Source organism: Peromyscus maniculatus, chromosome 15, assembly GCF_049852395.1.
Source record: "Peromyscus maniculatus bairdii isolate BWxNUB_F1_BW_parent chromosome 15, HU_Pman_BW_mat_3.1, whole genome shotgun sequence".
NCBI lineage: Eukaryota > Metazoa > Chordata > Mammalia > Rodentia > Cricetidae > Peromyscus > Peromyscus maniculatus.
In genome coordinates this window covers 46,097,471-46,121,010 of record NC_134866.1, presented here as the reverse complement: position 1 = coordinate 46,121,010, position 23,540 = coordinate 46,097,471, and the positions used below count along the sequence as shown (strand labels likewise).

The 23,540-nt window shown below is 40.5% G+C and overlaps 1 protein-coding gene and 1 pseudogene across 14 annotated transcripts in view; both read left to right on the top strand.

The window, feature by feature from the left end:
* Window positions 1–21,611, top strand: part of LOC143268739 (large ribosomal subunit protein uL5-like) — a 130,048-nt pseudogene extending 108,437 nt beyond the window's left edge. Inside the window, exons 2-3 of the transcript XR_013044858.1 lie at window positions 9,546–14,756; window positions 17,615–21,611. The product of XR_013044858.1 is annotated as a large ribosomal subunit protein uL5-like (transcript). The remainder of the gene's footprint in view (window positions 1–9,545; window positions 14,757–17,614) is intronic.
* Window positions 1–23,540, top strand: part of Pde4d (phosphodiesterase 4D) — a 1,451,136-nt gene that overhangs the window by 1,046,401 nt on the left and 381,195 nt on the right. The window lies entirely within an intron of this gene.

Below are 23,540 nucleotides of genomic sequence, written 5' to 3'. Positions count from 1 at the left end.
CACATGAGATCTGATTCTATCTGGGCTTTCAGATTGCTTGGTTTTGTTTTTGTTGTTTTGGTTTGCTTTTGTGTTCCTAATAGGAGGCTTGGTTTTTCCTAAACTGTTTCATTGGTCATTGTATCAGTTAAGTTTTAATGTAGCTTTTTTTTTCTTTTTTCTTTTTTTAATGGAAAGGAAGAGCAGGAGGATGGGCTGACAGGGGAAACTTCTGCTTTTCAGTTTTTGCCTGCATTAGAATCCATGGAACCATGCTTGCAAAACTTGGCTTTATGTTTCTTTTGTGATTTGGTGCAATAGCTTTAAAACAAACAAGCAAGCAAGCAAGCAAATAAAAAAAATGTGTAGTTTGGGTTCTTCACGCGTTCATTGTATAGCTTTATTTTATATGGTTTTAATAATAAAATGAAAAAAAAGGTGTAAAGAATGTTTTTGAATGGCCTTCCTTTCCTTCCCTTTGAGAAATCCATAGTTAATGGGGAAACCATGGGTGTTTGGGGATACTGGGGAGCAGAACAGCTAGCAAGCCTGAGCCTTCTGCCAGGAAAGTTTGGAAATCTTCGATTCTGACAGCCTGCAATATCACTGTGCCAGAAAGTACAGTGTGGGCAGCCAAGCTCACCTTTCTGTGTTAGCCTTTCCAGGGAGGAGAAAAAGAACAGGCCCGAGGAATAGGATAGAAAAGGCAACCCCAGCCCCTGTAAAATACTGTTTCCCAGCCTTTTGAAGTCAACTATAATTACCATGCTGGTTAGAATTCAAGTTAGAGTTTCTGCTTTGCCAACTTAATTAGTAGTTTAAGCAGGCAGAAGTAAAATACCGTGCCATGCAGCACAGCAATTGGAAGGTGGAAAGAAAATATGGACATGCTGTTCCCGAAGGAGCTGGGGAAGAAAATCTGACATTATGCTTGTGTGCCCCTGTTTTTTCCTGTGGTTTCTCTAAGGCAACAGTTTAGAGCCTTTCTTTGGCTCTCTGAGAATCGGAGTAAAGGCACCGTGTCTCCTCTTACAATAGTGCGCACCCAAGAGCAAGTTTCTGTTAGGTCAGTATGACTCCACCTGTTCACTAAGACAGCTCACAAACATGCTTACTCTAACCCATGAATTTCTTTTGAAATCCCCAGATCTTCTTCTAAAGTCCTTTTTCTAAATTGTACAGTTCCCCCCAAGAAAACCAGACTGGCAGTTATGGAGGTATGTCCTTCATTGTGGTCATCTCAGAAAGGACTCTCTGCATTGACCTGTTCTGGCCTTCATCCTATTCATTCCTGACTTGAAGATCTTTTATTTCCTCTTATTCCAACCCTAAATTATCCCAGTCCAAGTTTGCATCCTCTTGTTAAACAGAAAGATATCTCTTTGAGAAAGGTTAAGAAAAATAAACAAGCTTTTGTTTTTGTGCTGGATGATAGTAATTAAGTCAATTCTTAGTTGTGCCTCGTTCTTTGAACTTACAAACATTCTGTGTATAATTAACGTTTTGTGCATGAACTTCCTTATAGCTACAGTTGTTAATATTTTATTGTTTTTGGTTACTCCTTTTCCAAACCAGGGTAGACAACGCTCTTCTTCAGTGGTCTGAAGTCTAAATGACTTAATCTGGCAGAGGTTTACTTCATACTCTTCTATGTCCTGGATAATGGGCCAAAGTCCATGATGGGAGAGAGCCATTGATGCTTCATCTCGATCTAGACTTTGTTACTAGGGGAAAGAATCTAATAGATTTGTCACAGCCATAAGTCTGTGCCCAGAAGTGATACTTTTGACTTTAGTTCAAATTCACTGGACAAAATATATCACAGGACCAAGGCTGTCATCTGACGGGAGGGTGAAGGCAGTGTTATCATAGGCCCCAAAAGGAATGAAGTCAAAGTATTGGATAAGCATTCAGTTAATCACTGTTTGCTTTTCTAGACTCCCCTCCAATGTCTCCTAACATTTGGGAATCTGGTTGAAGTTAATCAGAGCAAAAAGGGGCCTGTGGTCTTATTTTTTGTAGAAAAAAATATACTCCCAGGTTAATTGTATCACATATTGTAATTGATTTAATATAAATAAAACACATAGCAAAAATTAAATAAGGACCAGGAAGAAATTGCAAAGGAAAAGGACCTTAGTTCTGCTATATTAGTGTTAAGCCAGCCTAACTTACCTAGCCCTTAAAATAATGTGTGCATCGTCATTTCAACTTCATAGGATCAAGTCTTTCTCTGTGACCTTCAACATTCTTAGTCCAGGCTAATCCTTTTGGCAAAGATGAACTGAGTGAATACAGTACCCCACACACCACCTGGTCCAGCTGCAAGGCTGAAGATACGTCTTCAAAGAGCAAGATCAAAAGGACAATTGCAGTGTTGCTCCGCTTCTTTTCTCAGTTGTCCTGACTCCTGTTATCCTACTTAGAGTGATGTGTGAAGTGACAAAGAGGCTGCCTTATCTCCCCTGTCACATTAGCCTAACAGTTGACTTTAGGGCAGCTTTAGTGCTCTCCGTCATTCTTCTAAGCTTGGCTGTTTGCTTGAGGGTGATGGGGAGCGATGGTGGCAGGTGAAATGAATTCTAGCTTCACCAATTTCTTAAACGCATCTGAAATAAATGCAGATCCCTTGTCAGGAATAATCACATCTGCAGATCTGGACATGGAAAATCACTGGTCAGAGCCATTATCACTGAAGCAAGGCTGCTACTGTACGGCGTGTTTAGAGAAGGTAGCCAAAATAAGAAAGATTCTATTCTTTGCTGAGTAAGTGGGTATTTTTTAACCAAATCTTCTGGACAGTTTCCCAAAGGAATGTAAGATGTCTTTGGTGGATTATATGAATGAATTTGACAGTGGCTACAGACTTCTCAGTAGCACAAATAATTATAACTTTGTATCTATAATACCCAGGGCATATATATATCACTAAATAATTCCTAGGTGAACATTGTGCATTTTAGTGGCAATATGATTACCATATGATATTTCTACATTGTCTACTAGAAATTTAGGGTGAGAACTTTGATTAGAAAGTAGAGTCTTCCCAAAATGATCAAGCCAATCAACTGTCTCACCTATTCAGAGGACCTGATCCAGCTGTGGGCCCCTCAGCCTTTGGTTCATAGTTTATGTGTTTCCATTCATTTGGCTATTTTTTTTTCAATAATTGAGTAAAACCGAAATTTATTATAAGCCACAGTCGTCCTAGGGACCTCCATGCTATATATATAGCCTCCATGGTTCTATGGGTTGTGGTCTGATTGTTCTTTATTTTATATCTAGAATCCACTTATGAGTGAGTACATACCATGACTCAAGTTGATTGGCTTGATCAGTTTGGGAGGCAACTAGGCAGTGGGACCAAGTCCTGTGCTCATTGCATGAGCTGGCTGTTTGAAACCTGGAGTTTATGCAGGGACACTTGGCTCAGTCTGGGAGGAAGGAACTGGACCTGCCTGGACTGAGTCTACCAGGTTGATCACAGTCCTCGGGGGAGAATTTGCCCTGGAGGAGGTGGGAATAGGGGGTGGGTTGGGGGTAGGGGGAGGGGGTGGGAGGGGGGAAAATAGGGGAACCCGTGGCTGATATGTAGAACTGAATGTTATTGTAAATTAAAATAAAATAAATTTAAAAAAGCAAAAAAAAAGAAAGAAAGAAAGTAGAGTCTTGGGCCAATGGGATAGCTCAGCACATAAAGTGCTTGCAACACTATCCTGACAACCTGAGTTTAATTCCCCCAAACATCTGTAAGGATAAAAAGAAAAAACAGACTCAATAAGATTGTCTTCTGCCCTCTATACATACACTATGGTATGCACCTATACACTATATATATATATATATATATATATATATATATATATATATATATATATATATATATACAAAATGAAAAATTGAAGAAATTAGAGCCCACCTGTACGAAAAATCATACACATAGTTTAAACTGTGGAAGTGAGTTAGCCTATTAAGCTCCATCACATGAAATAACAAAAGACTCAAAAAGTCTTTCATTGAGGATGTGCCACATCCTGGGCTTTCTTCTAAGTCAAGATCTTTTGTATTTCCATGAGAAATTAAAAAATTCAAATAAGGTATTACTACATTAAAGGTCATGAACCTCTTTTTTCAGACATCAAAAACCATGTTCTTATTACTGGGTTGAACTTCCCTCTAGTTACAGTGTCCAATGGGATTGAGAAAGGCAAATCTGTAAGAAAGCAATAATTTTCCTCTTCTCTTCTTTCAGCCCCTTATTTCCTCCATGTCAGGAGCATTTCTGCTCATGGGTCTCTGTTTCAGGCCATTGTCAAGTAGGATGGAGTCTAGCATTTGAATTCCCCTGTGTCATATTAGCCCTCTAATGGACCCACTAAGCAAAGCAGGCAGCATGGGTTTTACGGAGACATTAGTATGATAATATGGAACTGGCCTATCATTTTAAGTTCAAAGCATTTAGCAAGGCAAGTTCTACATATATTGTCAAGAGATTAACGTGACCTGCCAAGTCCATTCGTAGAACTCCCATTTTGAAGGGGAAGTTAAAAGTCAAGGTGATAGAGAGGTTACATTCGTGCAGTTGCTGATGAACAGCCTAGAAGGTCTGTCACGGAAAGCTGATGGGAAAACTAGGTGATCACAGATGGCTCTGTAAATAGGCATGTCTACTGTAGATTTGGATTCACTTACTCTGTGTGATTTTAAATAGTTGAATACAGACTAAGTCTGCTGAATTTTGTTCTAATGAATTGGGAGAAGAGAGGGTTCAGTATGCCTCTGTGTCACCCTGGCTAGTCTGAATTCTTGGGGCCAAATGAACTTCCGTTTTTACCCTTCCAAGTACCTGGAATTACAGGCACACATTGCTGTGTGTGACTAACTTGGTCTTAATAAAGTATGCTTTCAGAGACATTACATGGAATTAAAAGAATAAATGATTTCTCTTTTGGAAAAGCATATATATATTATATATATATATTTTTTTTTCCCATTCCCGGGGCTTGCTCCTCCTACACCCTATTTTGATATCATGTGTTTTCTGGTTTGCTTGTGATGGGGAATTTATATTACCTTTCTTGAAGTGAATCTTTTTTGTTGTTTTGTATTTTTTTACTTTTTGAAATTATAAGATAATTAATTACATGATTTCCCCCTCCCTTCCATTTCTTTTCTCCAACCTCTCCTGTGTACCCCCTTGCCCTCTCTGAAATCAATGGCCTCTTTTCTTTTAATTGTTGTTGATATATATATATATATATATATATATACATATATATATATAATGTACATAGATATGTATATGGATATATATAATGTTTATAGATATCTAAAACGTACAAGAATGACCTGCTTAGTCTGTATAAGACTACTGTATAAGACTACATTAGCCGCACTCGGGAGGCAGAGCCAGGCGGATCTCTGTGAGTTCGAGGCCAGCCTGGTCTACCAAGTGAGTTCCAGGAAAGGTGCAAAGCTACACAGAGAAACCCTGTCTTGAAAAACCAAAAAAAAAAAAAAAAAAAAAGACTGCATTAGCCTACTGCATGCATAGGACCTCAGGGCTGACCACTCAGTATTGGATAACCAGCTGGGGACTCTTCTCTGTGGCAGACCATTTCTCCTGGTCTCAGATGACCTCAGTATTCCCCCAGTTGTCTCATTTCTCTGTCTAGGGTCGTGGCCCCTAGTTTCTGCTTTCCCATTAGGATTCCCATGGGCGTCCTGGTTGGTCAGGTCTTGTTTAGGCAGCCATGTTGATAAGACCTCATGGGTGGAGCCTCTCTCACATTTCCCAAGGACACACTCTCACAGCAAGCTTTTGAAAACCGCTTTGAATGCAAAATGAAGAATCATACTTTCTTGAAACTTAAAATTAAAAAAATAAATGAATCCATCCTATAAACAAGTTCTCTTAATCACAGAGCCACTACTAATGAAGGCTTGGCTAGGTATACTTTCCTTTATTCTCCCCACCCCACCCCACCCTCCCCCGCCCCGCAACTAGAGAACATAAAAATATAATGCTCCATGTGCTGCAAGTCAGAGAGAACACACCGAGAGAGAGCCTGGCTGCTCGTCACTTCACCTTAAGCCGCCTTTTAGCCTCCCTCCTCTGGGATGGTGTGTTTTGTAGCTGTTATCACTTGTGTGGTTGGAAGGGACCGGGAAAATGAATAGGATCTGAAGGTGTGTAGAAAGATGTGAGCCTTGCCATGATCCTTGGGATTTGCAGAAGCCTTTCCAGTTCTTTGTGCCGCCATGTGCCCGGCCTCAGTTAATATTTCATCTCTGCTCTGCTTTTAGTTTCTACACGACAGATGTTTTAAACATCAGTGTAGGGTTCTTCTCCCCCCCCCCCACCTCTCTCCCCACATCTCCAAGCACTGGACCAACCCTGTTAGCTCCTTTGATTTCATCTTCACAGCTCTGTGCTCACTGGAGAGGCAGGAAATGGATGCTCATAGAACAAGACAGACACTTAGAGAAGTCTTTTTTAAATGACAGCACGGGGTTGCTTGCAAATAGGAGATAAAAAGGCATTTCTTCCTCACTTCTGATGACCATAAATATTAACATTAAGGTCAGTTCACAGTTTGCCAATGTTATATTTTAAAGTTATATTTCACTTAAGGTAAAAATACTTTGCCTGAAGAAGATATCTTTGTATGTAATATGAAATTTTGTACAGTTCCGTAAATCATGTTTCTTTCCTTAAAAAAAAAAAAAAAGGAATAGATTCTTCTCTCATACAGTACATTCTGACCCCAGTTTCTGATCCTCCACTCCTCCCAGCTCCAGCACCTCCCCTTCTCCCCCATATCTACTCCCTCTCCGTTTCTTCAGAAAAAGAGCAGGCTTCCAAGAGACAAAGGTAAAACAGGACAAAACAATATAAAATAAGACGAGGCAAAAGCCCTCATATCAAGGCTGGGTGAGGCAACCCAATGGGATGAAGAGCCCCAAGAACAGGCAAAAAGAGTCGGAGATATGCCCACTCCCGCCCTTCGGAGTCCCACCGAAACACCAAGCTAACAGCCATCACATACACACCAAAGACCTGGTGCAGGCCCGTACAGGTCCTCATGCTTGCCGCTTCAGTCTCTGTGAGCCCATGTGAGCCTTGCTTAGTGGATTTGGTGGGCCGTGTTCTCTTGGTGTCCTCCAACCCCTCTGATTCCTACAATCTAAACCACCCCCACCCCCCTTACACGGGGGGGGGGGTTCCCTGATCTTCTAGGGGAGGGACCTGATGGAGACCTCCAACTTAGACTCTTTATCCATATTATGTTTGGCTGTGGGTCTTTGTGCCTGCTCCCATCTGCTGCCGGAGGAAGCCTCTCTGATGATGACTGGACAAGGCACTGATCTATGAATATTGCAGAATATCATTAGGGATCATTATATTGGTTTGGGGTTTTTCCTTTATTTTTTGTTTGTCTGTTTGTTTGTTTTCCCTGTCGTGTTTGGTTCTACCCTAGGTCTCTGGGCTATCCAGTCTCCAGTTCCTGGCCATCTAAGCAATATAGGGCATGGGCTCCCTCTGGTGGCATGGGCCTCAAGTTAAACCAAATTGGTTGGCCACTCCCACAAGTTCTGTGGACAAATTGTAGGTCAAGGGTTTTGTGGCTGAGATTGGTGTCCAGGTTTATGACTATCCTTTAAAGCTGTATCTTACTTAACAAGGAAAATACTTTGCTCAAAGAAGATACCTTTGTATGTAATATTAAATTTTATACAGTCCTGCAAACCACTTTTCTACAAGAAGTTTAATGAACATTTATTCATGGGCAAGGTAACAAAATGTTAGAGTATAATCAAAGCAATTTTTTGAAGAACATAAAAATTTAATTTCTCACCACGTATTACTCAGATAAAAATAGTTCAGGCAATGGATATGCCAAAAATTAAAGTCAGTCCAGGTTCATGAGCATTTGTCCCAAGGAAATGTTACTATATACTCTGTCATGTTCCAGTCATTTGTGGGCTGAATTCACTGATACAGTGACGAATGGGTATTTGTTTTTTACCAAGTGCCTGAAGTGGAATGAACAAGAAATTAGTGCCCTCTATGAGTGGAAATACAGAATACATCTTTTAAATAAGAATGTATTCTAAAACTGGAAAATGGTGTTTACTGATGGCATGGCCCAATTAAATGAGATGTTTAATGCAAGATTGTCTTCCTTATAAGCAGTTTGCTGATGAATAAAAACAAAGAGGAGAAAACATGCATTTCCTAGTTTGTCATTAAATTGTGTCTCATTAAGAACTGACATCATGGTGGAGCACAAACCCTCAGAGAATACTCTCTGACAAGCATCACATGAAAGGGGAGGACCCGTGCCTCCTAGCACATGGTCCCTAAATCAGGATGTGTCCAGTGGGGCTGGGTGATGCATAAACTTACCAGCAGTTCTTATTAATTTTACCTCATCAGCAATCTCACCTCTAACGACACTGATGAACCAATCACGTTTGTTCCAAGTAGCCCAGGGGACCACTGCATGCACTGACTTGCTAAGCTTCTGCTTTCTCAGCCTTCCCCACACCAAGCAGTTCTATACTGTTGCCTCCATGAAAATGTAAGAGGGAGTCTCTCATCCTGCTCTCTCTGAAGTCCCATTTCCCTTTGGCGTCTTTCTGTTGTTTTGCTCTGGTCTGTCAAGGTTGAACTGAGGAAATCATGTTTGGAAGGAGCATTGACTTTGGCTTTGGACAACTGGCAGATTTCACCATTTGGCACTCCGAAGGCTTCTACCATCCATTCCAGAATTGTCACTCCCCACAACTATGCTAAGGCCATTTCTGCCTTCCCTGTGCAGATAGTGGGGGTTTCTGTGATTAGCAGGCCAATACCAAAGCCAAAGATACCAAAGCCCATATTCAGTTGACATACTAATGACAGCCACGGACATCTGTCACTTACAATGTCAACATAGCTGTTTTTGAATGTGTATAGAATCACTTTTCTCCGTTTTGTGCTGTTTCTATTGTGCAGGCTAGCTCTGATAGCATCTGTGTCTGTCGTGCCCCATGTCTCAGAGAGTGAACCATTCATTCGTCAACAGGCAGTGTCTCCCACTCGGGAAGATGACATAATCGAAGTCTTTGTTTCTCTCATAACCCAACTGTGTGTGGCACGTCACTAGCCACACTCCATGCTATTGTGGACACACAAACCTTAAGCTGTGATTTGGGTATTGAATTAAGGTCTTCTGGCTTATAATGACGGACACATTACCACAGGCAGTTAGCAAAACTTGTTAAAGTTCCAAGGAAGATGATAAATTAGACTTTCAGGATGGAGTCAGATAGTTTAGAAAACCAGAAAGAGAGGAGGAAAAGCAAAACTTTGCCTATTTCAAGTCTTGCCCTTTGCTCCTTTGGATTTCAGAGAAGTATTTTTCAAAAAATGTGCATTCATCCGTATGTTCTGTTTGCATATGTCATGGTGCCTTTAGGTGCTATTGGTCATTTTTATCTCTATCTCGGAGCTTTGTCAAATGCTCAAATATGGCCAAGACTTGACTCTAACCTTTCTCTTTTTGTGTTTTGTCTTTTAGGTAAGTATTTTGATATCCTTCCTTATCAATGCTGAAAGAAAATCTACCTGCCTGATGCAGAACCAATGGCTTTAAAAAAGTAAGATAGAAACTGTTGTGGATGGTAAAGAGTGTCCCTCCCCTGCTGCTGGTAAGAATGTAAGCGGCATTCAGAGAAGTTGGCTTTTCCTAAGGGAAGGGACTGACAGCCTGGGAAGATGGGGAATAGGTGGCGTGGATTGTTGCTGTGCAAGTACAGAGAGGATTCTAAAGAATGTTCATGAAATATTCATCCACATCTGCTTACTGGCTGGATAAATGGTCCTCACCACTGAGCTGGCTCACCACTCCTAGGCTGGAAATTGTTCTCTTAAATACTACTCTCACACCTTTCCCAGATGGAAGCAAATGTGGCAGTGTTACAGATAATTTGCTTTCTGGTCTTTGTCTTTAAAAGGGAGCTAAAGTAAAGGAAATATTTTTTACGATTTCATTTTAATTTATACAGCTTTGCTAAAATTTAAAACATGTGTAACATGTGATCATGAATATGTAGATAAGCCCCATCCAGATTCTGGGTATGTTGGAGAAATGCCAGTGCTCTCGAATGATGTTTTCCTTTGTTCTTTTCTCATTTTATACATGGCAACTCCTGTGTATAAATACATCAAATAATATGCAAAATACAAATATAGTGATTCAGTGTTATTTTGCTCATACCTGTAGTCATTTTTATGGTTATCTATTTCAAGATTTTAAAACATCTGTGTTAAATATTGTGTTCATGATGGTGCCAGGATACTACTTCTGCTACTAATGCCACATTTAATATAAACTAAAATGATCCTATGAGAATGACAGCTGTATTATTGGAAATAAGTTTAACATTGATGACAAACTAATCGCAAATGCTGAAATACTTCTGAGGCAGGGCCCAGTGACTAAATATTGTCCTTTCCCAGATTACATGGGCCTAGTCAAACTTTCTGCTCTCCTGGTACCATTTGCCTTTCCATCATCTAGCTGTCGCTCATTCAGATGCTAATGCCTGGTCCAAATCCTTCCACAAGAGTTCTAACATACACTGGCTTGTGAGGCCCCACAAAGGTTTCTTAGTGAGATCTGAGCTTGCTTTACACAGCAGGGGCTGCATTAGGGGATGGCTTGACCATGGGCACGGTGGTCAAGTGGTTGGGATGGTCTACACTTGGCTGTGCTTTGTGGAGGTCTTTTGCTCCACTCCTTGGCATTCTTTAAAAAGCCCTTTAGTAGAAACAGAAGGGGCTGGTGGGTTTTGACCCAGACCTTCCCGAGGCTATCCTGTGTTTTCTAATGTTCTCTCTCTCTCCTCTGTATTTCTATCTACATATTCCTTAATTCTTCCTGCTCAAGAGTACCCTGGATGGGGGGAGGGAGCTGGTCCCCCTCACTGGCTTATCCTTATCCTGAAATCATTCAGCAATAGAGGCCATGCATTATTTTGCTATAGTTGCTATAACAAACGACCATAGACTGATGATTTAAATGGCAGCCATTTATTTCCTTACAGTTCTGAAGGTTAGGAGTCTGAGATTAAAATATCTTTAAGGTTGGTTTCTATGCAGGTCTCATCCTTGGAAAACAGCTGAATGTCTTCTCCCTGAACCTCAGGGTATCTGTGTCCAGATTTCTCTTAATGTAAATATGAATTCTTCTGTGTTAGATGCTAATGACCTCATTTTAACTAAATGACCTCTTTAAAGCACTTCTCTCTAAACACAGTCAGATGACATGTAACCATGTTTCAGTCCAGGGCTAAGAGTGCACAGTGGTTGTTTGTGAAATTGTATCACCAAGTGATTTCTTAATTTCTCTAGGTATGATACACGCACAATAACAAAATTTCCTAACAATGCTTTTCTTATGTTCTATCTCCATCACTAAGTGTATAGACATACTCTGAGGTTCAAAGGGTATGGACTTGGTTATGGAAGTATGCAGTTTACTCTGTGATAGTACACATATGGTTTCTTGCCTAATTCTTGTCAAGTCATTACATGGGTACATTTATTATACCTTCCCTAGTTAGAATATGGGCCTATCAAAAAAAAAAAGACTGATCATATTTTGATTGCTATTACTTCATTCAAAATACACAGAGGGCTGAGGCATGTGATGTCTAACATTACACACACATTATCTGAAAATATGGAAACTGTTAGCATGAGGGGAGGCCAGATGAGTGTCTTCTACTTACTTCTAGATGACTTCTGATCCCTTATTTTCACACAGAAAAACAAACAAACAAACAAACAAAACCAAAAAACAAACAAACAAAAAAACCCAGAAGTCTTAGATCAGGCAGTGTTCCAATGAATTATCTCTAATCCATTCCTGGGAACCCATCAGCCTTCAGTCGGCAGAGATGATCTGACGAAAAGAAACACTGACCTCTGCCCCTGGGTCAAAGAGTCGAGGGCTCTGAACCCAGGTGCATGCCGCAGAAAACAATTTGGGCTGGTAGAAAGTAATTACCTAATTCAGAGACATTTAAATGTCAGGTAGAGTTTTGGAAGGGAAAACTGTGAACTTATTTGCAATCCTGAGGTAGGAGATGGAATGTTCTGGAATTCAAATTCAAGTCCTGGAAAGCATGTCTTAAGTCCTTACTTAAATCATGTCTAACACTCTGCTAAGTCTAGTTTCACACTTTCACACACTCTAGTGCAAACACAAGATAATTATTTTAACTAAAATTTCATCACTAAACCATTGGTTCAGTTTATATTGACCATATTTAGTTGTATTCTATTATTAATTATCCCTAGAGCCAGCATTCAAAAATATTTTCTATGCTTTAAAGCAGGGTCACCCTAGAATCATATCATACTGATGCTTGTTTAATTAAATTATAAGTATGGTTCAACAAGTTTATAGAAAAATCTCAAGATAATATGAATCCACAGAACTTCAGGATGGTTATCAAATACAGATTACTGGATGTGTTTTAGAACTAGTTTTTATACCTGCACAATCTGAGATTCTCCATCTGGAAAATATAGAAACAAAGTATCTACTGAGTACTTTCTGGTATTGAAGCACACAAAAACTTTAACCCAGTCCTGGCAAAAGACTAGAAAGGGGTAAACATTTGATCTATGTGTTGTTTCATTCCTTTCCCCCTTTGAAGATGTTAGCATTAGTTCCATTCTGATCATATTGCATGCTACGGGTCAGACAAATAATGGGAAGAAGCAATGTTCTAACCTACAGAAGGAGATGGGCATCAACTCAAAGTTAAAAAGTTAAATGTCAGATTCACACAATTAAGTGTTATAAATCAAAATACATGCAGGTGCTAGAAGATGTAGTAACATGGAGACAAGTTTTTGTGTTGTTACTTGATGAAGGTAGTTGTTTTTTGTTTTTACTTTGTGTGTGTTTGTGTATGTATGTGTTTTGTTTGGTTTTGCTTTGCTTTGCTTTTAACCAGGTTTTTGTTTTCTTTATTTGTTTGTTTGTTTTTTTGGTAGCCCTGTCGGGCATGGGACTCACTATCTAGACCACAGTAGTGTCAAACTCACCTAGAGGTCTGCCCGCCTCTCATTTTAGGATTAAAAGATACAGTATTATCTCATGATGGGCGTACAGAAAAACCTTTTGGTTCCTAGACTGTAAGATGCCATCATTTATAAGATTCTACTAGGAGAGCCAGGTGCCCTGACACCTCAGGACACCTGGGGAGAAAAAGACCCTTCAGCCAGGAAAACGGAAGCATTTGGGGAAGGCATCCCTAACATGGAGAAAGAGGGACGCGGCCAACAGTTGTCTCTCTGTCCAGACAGCTCAGCATGAGCTAGCTAGGTCATTTTGGGGTGGTTCCACTGGATGTGCACCTCTGGGTAAACACGACTCATGGGTAAACTTCAATAGTAACAGTCCTAATATCTTGGCATCACCTGGCTGCTTGGTGAACCCAATTTCCTAGCACAGTAGGCGACTGCCAATTCTTATTCCAGATAATTTTGTTGTCTTATCCTGCTGTCTTCTGTAAAGACAAGATAATGAAAAACATAGCTTTAATTAATGTCTCTGTATATTTTAATTTGTTGAGAAATTTTGTTATAATTTCATTAAGAGAATGTTGCAATGAAATTTAATCCATTTCCTATTTTTTTAATATTTGTATTTCTTTGCAATTCATATCCACTTAGGGTATGTGATTTTTATTCCTTATGATTTTCACTTAGGCTGCCATGCTAAATGCTTTCTAATTCTTCTCCATTTGTCATACTCCACATGCAATGCTTTCTTGACATTATATTGTGTGTATGTATGTGTGTGTGTATAATTATACATAAGGCATCATCTGTTGAAAGGACTTCTGGTGAGGAGGTGATGTTTGCTTGCTTGTGTTCTTGATTTTAGTTTTGTGCCTCAGCAGGGAATCACTTCCTTGTGTCTTAGGGAAAAAGATAGCTGGCATCACCCAGCCTGGGAACACTGAAATTGCACACAAAAATGACACACAACATTCAGCACGCTGATGAGTGAGCCCTTAGTTTGTCAGGTAAGAATACTAGAACCTACCCCAATAAGTTAGTAATGCTAGGGTTGCGTGGGGATTTGACTCATGTTTAACCCAGTGGCTCCATTGCATAGAGTTGTTTGGAAAGCAGGCAGAGGACCACTTAAAAGAACGTTGCGAATGGTGATATTGATGTGGAGCAGAATGATGGCACAGGTAGAGGAGGAGAGAGCTGATGGATGAGATAGAAGAATGCAGTGGAGCCTGGGTGTCTCAGCACTTGACAGTACTTGACTAGGGAACAAGACTGAGAAGGAAGTTAGGGGTTTTCCCAGGATGCAAAAGAAGATAACTGGATGGACAGAATGCAGCAAGAAAGACTGGGCTGAGGAAGAGTTCCCTGGTTGAGCTTGAACCGTTTGGGGGCTTCTCTAGTGGAGCTCTCTGTGTGCTCAGTGTGTCTAGAGTTCAGAAAAGAAAAGGAGCCTGTGAGCCTGCCTGTGAGCTGCCCGTCACAGGAAGCCCAGGGAAGTCATTCAAGTCAACATGATCTTTGGTGAGATGAGGAAGGCGGGCACACAGGAGCTCTAGGCACGCCAGCAATTGAAAGGGGGAGCAATGGAAGAGACTGAGTGTGAAACAAAATAGAGTGAAGATATAAAGAAAATCCAGTGCTATGGAAACCAAGAGGAAGGAGGATTGCAGAAAGGAGGCCACACCGCAGGGTGAGAAGTGTTCCCTGGGTTCAGAGAAGCCCAAGTCAGTTGGTGAGGGAGATTCCTACACGGGCAGGAACAGGAAACAGATTGAGGCTGGTGGGGGTGTGAGCAAGAGGGGAAACAGAGACAGTGATGTAAGCAAGATTAATAGTGCAAGAAGTGAGGCTTATTGGGAAGAGGTGGTAGTAAGTTTTTAAACAGAGAAATTGGAAATGAGGGCTTTTTCTTTTAAGAAAAAAAAATTCAGAATAATCAACACCGTTTTTAGCTTTATGGGTAGAATTTGACAATAAAGAAAAGAACAGGGGTAAAAGTTGAGGCTGTCTTTCAGATGTTGTTAAAGAGATCAGATCCAAACCATCAAGGAAGGATTTACCTAAAGAGGTAAATGGCCTGTATATGTATGTGTGTGTGTGTGTGTGAGAGAGAGAGAGAGAGAGAGAGAGAGAGAGAGAGAGAGAGAGTGTGTGTGCATGTGTGTGTGTGTGTGTGTGTGTGTGTGTGTGTGTGTGTGTGTGTGATGGAAACGATGAACGTGAGTGTACATGAGTTCTTGTCACATTGGTAACTACACAGAGAATGCTTCTTTTGTTTGCCATTCTTTTCTCTTTAGTAGGACTGTCATCTTCTGTGTGCAGGAAGTGGGAATTTAAGGATTTGAGAAGAAGAAAGAGCATTTGCTGTGATCCTTGGGGAGACTAGGAGATAGGGCTGCTTAATCGTTTCCAGAATTTAAAAATATGCATGGGATTGGGCTGCAGTGTAGAAAAGGTTGGCTGGCAGTCCTGGCCTGATTCTCCTCAGCCTTTCTTGATTACACGATCAGCCCGTGGCCACTAGGTGGAAACAGTGCGCCCTGTGTTAAAATGCTTTTGTTACAAGTTGACACTGACAGATTGACATGTGGAGTGGCGAATTTCTTGATATGAATGGAGATGACGTCTTAAAGTGAAAAAAAAATCCTAACACATCTCTCAGATTTCGGTACAGCTTCCAGAGCTGAGAAAGACTGTGGCACCACCTAATGAGAACTGGCTTCCACACCAAGTGGGATGCTCTTAGCACACCATCGCTTCCAAACCTTTGCTTCAGAAATGCTAATGAGTTGGCACTAAGAGATCATTTGCATCGTCAGAGAGAGCTTCTGGCTTTGCATTTTATCTCAAAATAAATCAGAAGTTACATTGCTCTAGAAATCAGCCTGATAGATAGAACAGAATGCTGGAAAAATAAACCACTAAATGGCAAGGAGTACATAGCAGCTGAGTTCTGTTACCCAGCTGTCATTTAGTAAAGGTGTGCATGTCCTTCAGTAGCTGAAGGGATAGATTCCAATCTCAATCTGGTTTTTTTTTCTTTATTTATGAATTTCCAGAAATAACATGATATAAGATGAAGTGATTTGAGGAAATCAGCCATGCTCTGGAGTTCCCCACTACTTCCTTGTTCAGATTGAGAATGGTATGCCAGTATAAGGGCGTGGTGTGAGTGGTGTCTTCCCACCACAGCACCACCAGCTTCCATGACAACCAATAATTCCATCAGAAAACAGCAGTAAACCTAGCAACATTGCTAAGCAGATCCATCCGAGGTGTCTCAGTTACTGCTTTATTGTTGCAAATAACCAAGGCAGACAATAGTTCCTGGGAAGGTTTAGAGGGAGGAGAGGAGGGGAGAAATGTTGCAATTTTATTATCATCTCAAAAAAAAAATAAGTATTTAATCAGGGACTTCCTTACAGTTTCAGTGGGTGAATCCATGGCCATTATGAAAGGGTGCTTGGTAGCAGGTAGACAGGCATGGCGCTGGAGCATTAGCTGAGAGCTGGGTTCTGATCCACAAACCGGAGGCAGGAGAAACTCCTGGCTTGGGCATTTGAAACCTCAAAGCCCACCTCCAGTGACACACATCCTCCAAAAAGGCCACACCTCCTAACCCCTCCCAGACAATTCCACCCACCAGGGACCAAACATTCACACATGCATATCTACAGGCCCTTCTCATTCAAACCACCATAATTAGAAGGAAATGGGAGTAAAAAAGAAATCAAGCAACATTGCATGGCCAATCTGTCCCAGGTAAACTAGGGAAATGCTGGTGCTAGTGTAGTTCAATGAGTTAAGGCTGTTTGGTTTTGAGCATGAACTACATCCAATATCAGCATCTAGGTGTCTGTACACTGCCAGCATTGCTTTCCAATTGGTAGTTTTTGCTATTGGTAATCTTTCCTGTTGGTAATCTTTCCTGTTGATAAAGCAGAACCTATGGACCTGAGTTGTTTTGGGTCAACAGAAGCATATAGAAGAGAAAGGTGGAGGCTTACGCCGTGTGCACCCAGGGAAAAGGCTTTTTGTTGTTGGCATTTGCAAACTACAGCATCCTTCCGTGTTCCCTGTGTTGATCCAAAGGAAACACCTTTTAAGCTCAGCACTGTAAAGATTGTTCTCTCAACTGCAGATGACATGGCATATGCTGGGAATTTTAAAGTGTTACTGGTACAAGGGTAACAATACCCTGATGGGTAGTAAGACCCTGATGTACTGAAAATGCAAGGAACTTCATAGCCAGCCCATCCAGCACCCCCTTCAGCACTGTTTAGCAGTGAGGGAACACTAGGGTAGAGAGAGTGGGGAGATCAAAGCCTAGAGCACAGGGAAGGAGGCATTGGAGAAAGGAAATTGGAAAAGAAACCAAACCCCTCATCACTGTGATTAGGGAGTACTGGGCATGGCACAGAAATCCCTGCCTTGGCCAACAGTCAGAGAATCTTCTTAAAGCGAATTGTCAAAACCTTGCAAGAAGCCAGAGGAGATGCCATCTTATTTTCTAAAATGCCTTCTGCTCTCCTCCATTCTTCGTCACAGCACAGGATCAAGGTGAAAAGGAGAGGTCCATGCAGAAAATTCACATCCGCAAGCCCTGCCTCAGTGTCTGTGTGGTGGAGAATGGAGACAGGCTGACTTGGGCAGCTCAAGTGTTAGAGCAGCTCTCAGGCTAGACATCTATATTTTTCAAAGCTAGATACACTGCCATGTCTCTTGGCATCAAGAGAAATGGGGGAAAATGCTGTTCTCTGCACACTAAGTGGAGCCAAGGCAGAAGAAATCCTGGAGAAAGGTCTGGAGATGCGGGAATATGAGTTATAGAAAAATAACTTCTCAGATACTGGAGATGTTGTTTGGGGGATTCAAGAACACTTTGGTCTGGGCATCACGTATGGCCCAAGCATTGGGATCTATGTCCTGGACTTTGGTGAGGTTTCAGCATCACAGACAAGAAGCACACGACAGAATCAGCAAAGTGGAGGCCACACACTGGTTCCAACAGAAATTTGACAGGATTGTCCTTCCTGGCAAGTCAATTCTACCGAAAATACCAGTAAACTTTCCTTAGAGATATATACAGAGAGAAAACAAAACAAAATTAAACAAACAAAATAACAACAACAACAACAACCAAAAAAACCCAGTGCCTTCATGCTTTCTGAGTCAAATCCCTCAGGGAGCTTGTTCTAAGTGAAGATACTACAAAGGCTTCTCAAACTCAACCCCTGACTACAGAGAAAGACTATTTCAGTCTGTTTGGAGTACTGCTAACAAGTGGTACTGATTCTTCAGTGGCTACAGCCATACTTGGATTCCTCTATACAGCACACCCGTACCTGATTCATATTGCTTTGTTCTTTAACCTTTTCATTCTGGACCCAAGGATAAAGACAGAAATAAAGGAATAACCCATCCTAAGAAGACTAAAGAAATGCTTTATGGGGTAGTGGGGCGTGGACCACATAGTAACTTTTAAAATTTCAGCTCATAAATATTGCAACTGCTCTTCAGTTGCTTGTTGGGTCACGTGATGGAGTTGAGGTGGTGGGCCAAGAAGCCTGGATAGATTTTGTACAGAATAAGTTCAAAAAACTCAATGGATAGTTCAAAAATAAGACAATCTATGACATTTTCTGAACTAAATTTTTAATTGATTAAATACATTCGGTATACTGACACCAATACTAGTCCTGATATTATTCCTTATTCTTATATTATTCGTCATTTTATTTTCCTAGCTCAGCTTTTCACCTTACACATCTTCCCACTAGTATTTTACACAGTGTGCTGTCCTTAGTTTATTTGTCTCTGTCACTCAACGTAGGGTTTTGGAGGACAGGAGAAATATGGCATCCGTCTATGTGGTTGGCACCAAAAAGATAGCCTAAAACATTTATTGACTGTTGGTGAGTTAGTAGATAAGGGAGAGACAATTGGTTTTGTCTTTCCTGTGTGCATTTCTTCTTCTACTCTAGGCAATCTTGTAAGAGGGGTAGAAACCACTAGGGCATCTTAAAGAGTGATTGGGGGGCTATACAATAGGAAACTTTGAGTAGGCAAATCCATAGACGGAGGATACAGTAGATTCAAGTGGAATGTTCTAGGTGACTGAAGAAAGGATTTTTCTGTCCTGAATATGAGAATCCATGTAACTTCAAGTCCAGCCACCACCAGCTGTGGCACTCATCTCATAGAAATAGATAACTGGGGCAATACATTTTTAATTAATTAAGTACATTTGGTATACTGGCACCCATACTAGCCATGATATTACTTGCCACCGCACAGTCTGGTGTTTGCCCTGTATCAAGCCCCACCCACCAAAATAAACCAGATCCTTATCACATTGGCACAGATGATTTCAAGTCACTAGAGGAATTTGTGAGCCAATAACTAGTTCTCTGTTTCTAATTTGACATTTTGTTGTGTGTGTATTTTTTAATTAAATAAATGAATTCAAGTCTCCATCACCAAAAAGTCTCAGTAGAGTATCAATATCTAACTTTACAAATTAAAAGGTTTTACTATTTTTTTTTCAAATGCATAGGGCAGAAGAGAAGGAGGAGAAGGGGGAGGAGAGAAACAAGAGACCAGAGAGAGTGAAATGGGGCCGGAGCTCTAATGCATACCATGTCTTCCACATTGCTGTAAATCTTAGACCTGGCAGCATCACACTAGCAGGAACTTCCAGAGATGCTGCTGTCTGTTGTCTGATGTCTCAGGAATTCCCCCTGTGGGCTTCCTTTCAGAGCCTTGTTACATGTTTTGTTCTAATTCCTTGATGGCGTATCTCCATCTGCTGAAGGTAGATATGGTTCTCCGAGGCTGCCAAAAGTTCTTTGGCAATAAATCTGTGCTTAATGCTGCTTAATGCGGATGATCCAGTTAGCTAATGCCATTTAGGGTCAACATGGAAAGTGACTATCAAGAGGCTGTCTTCTTTTGCACACTATAAGTAGACGGTAATGATAGTTCCCCTAAAACAGGCCCCATGACTTTAATCCTAGCATCATTCATTTTCACTCAACAAACAGAATCTCTTTATCCATTGAAGTAAATCATTCAGGAAATACGAGTTTGAATTTGTAATGCAGCATAAAGATTTTGAAAATTTTTCATACTATTTTATGGAGATTTTACTTAAATGAATATAGATAAAATAGCCTGTAGATTATATGTATTGTCTGTATAATATTTCCAACAAGGTATTATATTTTATATAATAACATGCATGTAGCACAATGTTAAAATTAAATTTTTTATTGCTCTTTTCCATGGAAAGTTTCCTGTTAAAAAAATGCCCCTGTCATATTAAAAATCCAAACTGTCACAATGTACTAGGTCAGTCTTTTAGTTATTGGAGCTATCTTTGAGCCAACACTGGGGATCCTTTATAGCTAGTGTGTTAGTTTCTTTTCTGTTGCTGTGGTAAAATACTGTGTCAAAGAACAACTTAGAGAGCAAAGGGTTAATCTTGCCACACAATTCCAGGAGAATAGAGGTTATGCCCTGGCAGAGAAGCAGCCACAGTGGCAGGCAGGCAAAGCCTGACACCAGAGCAGGATGCTGGCTGATCACAATTTATGTGTATTCAGGAAAGAGAGAAGTAAGGCGAGGCTCTAACCCTGGCCTCTCTCTGCTCGTATGGGGGTTGGAAATTCCATCCATGTCTTAGACTTTATGAGTGCTTGAAAGAAACCACATTTCATCTTTTATGTGGCACTTTCCATGGTCATTAAATGCCATATCAAAAGGCATAGTTAAGATTGCGTTGGGTGTATGTTAATCTCTGTGCAGGAGTATAGACCTGGTAGTCCGTCAGTGACAGGAACCAGTTTGCCCAGCCCTCTCTGTCCTTCTTTCATCAGCTACCCTTTGTTTCCCTTCTATGATGACATCACTTCCAGTTGATTGACAGCTAGGCATGTTGAGATGCATGTGTTGGAAGTTTGGTACTATCAGCAACAGTATGTCCTTTTACAGGTGGATCTTAGAAAAGGTTGATTTATCATTGGGATGCTTCCCTCTAAAGAATCAATGCTGGACCCCAGAGTCCAGCATCTCTCTTTCTCATAAGGCCAGGATTTTATAAAATGCAGTTCTGTTCCTCTTTGTTCTCTGGCTTTGTCTCTCATATTATTTCATTACACATTTATGTCATTGTGATGACATCCTGCATAAGATGCCTATCTGAACTGGGAAGATGCCATTGAGTCTCCAAAACTAATAAGCTTCTTTCCTTTTAAAAAAAGCACCTAGCTTTGTTTATTCTTTCATAGCAGTAGAAATGAACGGATAATGCTGATGGAGACTGTCCAAAGTCAATAGCCAAGATGTGAGCTTGCAGCTGATAGGCTGGATTTGATTACTGCATACCACCGTGAGTTGAAATGTCACATTCAACCCCGTTAATATACATAGTTAATATATGCTGATAAAAATAAAATGAAAGAAAAATTACCAAAACTTCCCAAAGGGCTGTCTTATTTATCTTATTATTGTAACTGGTCTTTCTTTCTTTTTCTTCCTTTTTTTTGTTTTTTTTTTTTAAGACAGGGTTTCTCTGTGTAGTTTTAGTGCCTATCCTGGATCTCACTCTGTAGTCCAGGCAGGCCTCAAACTCACAGAGATCCACCTGCCTCTGTCTCCCAAGTACTGGGATTAAAGGAGTGCGCCACCACGCCCACTATAACTGGTCTTTTCTTTGGACCACCTGCTCCTGAATAATGACATGGAAACTCATTATTAAGTATGAAAGTTTGGCCTTAGCTTAGGCTTGTTCCCAGCTAGCTCTTAAAACTTAAGTTAACCCATTTATATTAATCTACATTCTGCCATGTGGCTTGTTACCTCTCCATACTGTATGTCCCACTTCCTCTGTGTCTGGCTGGTGAATTCTCTGCCTCTCGGATTCTTCTCCAGTTTCTTTTCTCTCTCTCCCTGAAAGTCCTGCCTATCCTCTCCTGCCTAGCTATTGGCCATTCAACTCTTTATTAAACCAATCAAAAGGTACCTTAGGAAGGTAAAGTAAAACAGAGACATCCTCATAGAATGTGATCAAATATCTTACAACACATTATATTGTAATAATAAATGTTATACATCAATGCTAAGAGACAGCCTCCCTTGTCTATTATGGGGTTCCAAGCAGCATGGCACTTGTGATATCATATGTTCCATATGAAGAGGGTGTCACTCCACAAAGGCAGTAGAGAGTGGGCTTGGCCATTTTGCTCCATGGTGCCAATACTTTAGCCTTAATTGCCTATCAAAGAAAAGACATTTCCCCTCTGCACTACTCAGGGAAGTTTGTCTATTTTCTTTTCTTCTTGTGTATTTCTTTTAGTACACAAACGCAGCTGGGTGATTTTTTTTCTCCCATTCCTTGTTTTCTATATAGTTATATACAAAACATCAGGAGGAGGGAAAATGGTCACTTCTTAGTAGAGTGGAATTATTTAATTAGAATATGTAGTGACAAAATGTAAGCAGAGGTCAAATGCTCAATGTATCAAGTCTGCTCATCAACATTGGTGGTTTAGAAACACCCTTCATTGAATGATTTAAAACATAATTGTGCCATCTGTTCTCCTGAGGTTTAGTACTATCTGTGATAGAAAAATAATCACCTTAAACAAATTCAAGATATAGGACTCTGCTGTTCATACAGGGGAAGACATTGGTAATTCAGATGACCTCACCTCTTTTTCCACGCAATGACACTATTGATTTCCCTGTATTTGAAAGGAGAACGACAGAGGCCATCCTTTTTCCTAAGTGGAACACACAGTTCAGTAATTCTGACATTTCTTTTAGAGGAATAAAACAATTTAAAAAAGTGTACACCATCTGCTGTGAAGGTGACATTATATAAGCTTTGAGGATGATACGAGGCTGTCCACAGACATCTTCATATCAGGTCTATGAGAAATGATCAGAATGGCATTCGTATTCCAGAAGCCATGTGATAGATTTTGTCTTAGTCTGTTTTGTGCCAGGAATGATAGAGTATGAGAATATCTGTACCACCGAATGTTTGTAACACTTTGTTTCTGAGTCACAAACGACATACTGTTTTACATTAACTGAAAATTTATTTATGTATTGAAACCCTTCATTCCTCCTCAAAAATACTGTACACTTTGTAAGAATAACAGCTGTTTTATTCTCCTTTTGTTGGGTTTAGTAATAAAAATTAATGATTAAATGGATTGATTTTCAATAGTACAAACCAGTGGCCCAATGTCAGGCTCTTACCATGTGTAATTCACACATGTAGGTCCACTGTCCTTAACCTGGCCTGTTCCTGTGTGAAGTTCTCTGGCAAGACGGGATCAAGGGTAGCTATTGAGCATATTTTGAAGGTTTCTCCCAGTGAGTTCCTAGGGCTGTTCATGTTTGTCCTCCCAATCAGGCTTCATTGACGATTACATATATCCCATCTGCTTCTTTTATTTTAACTGCA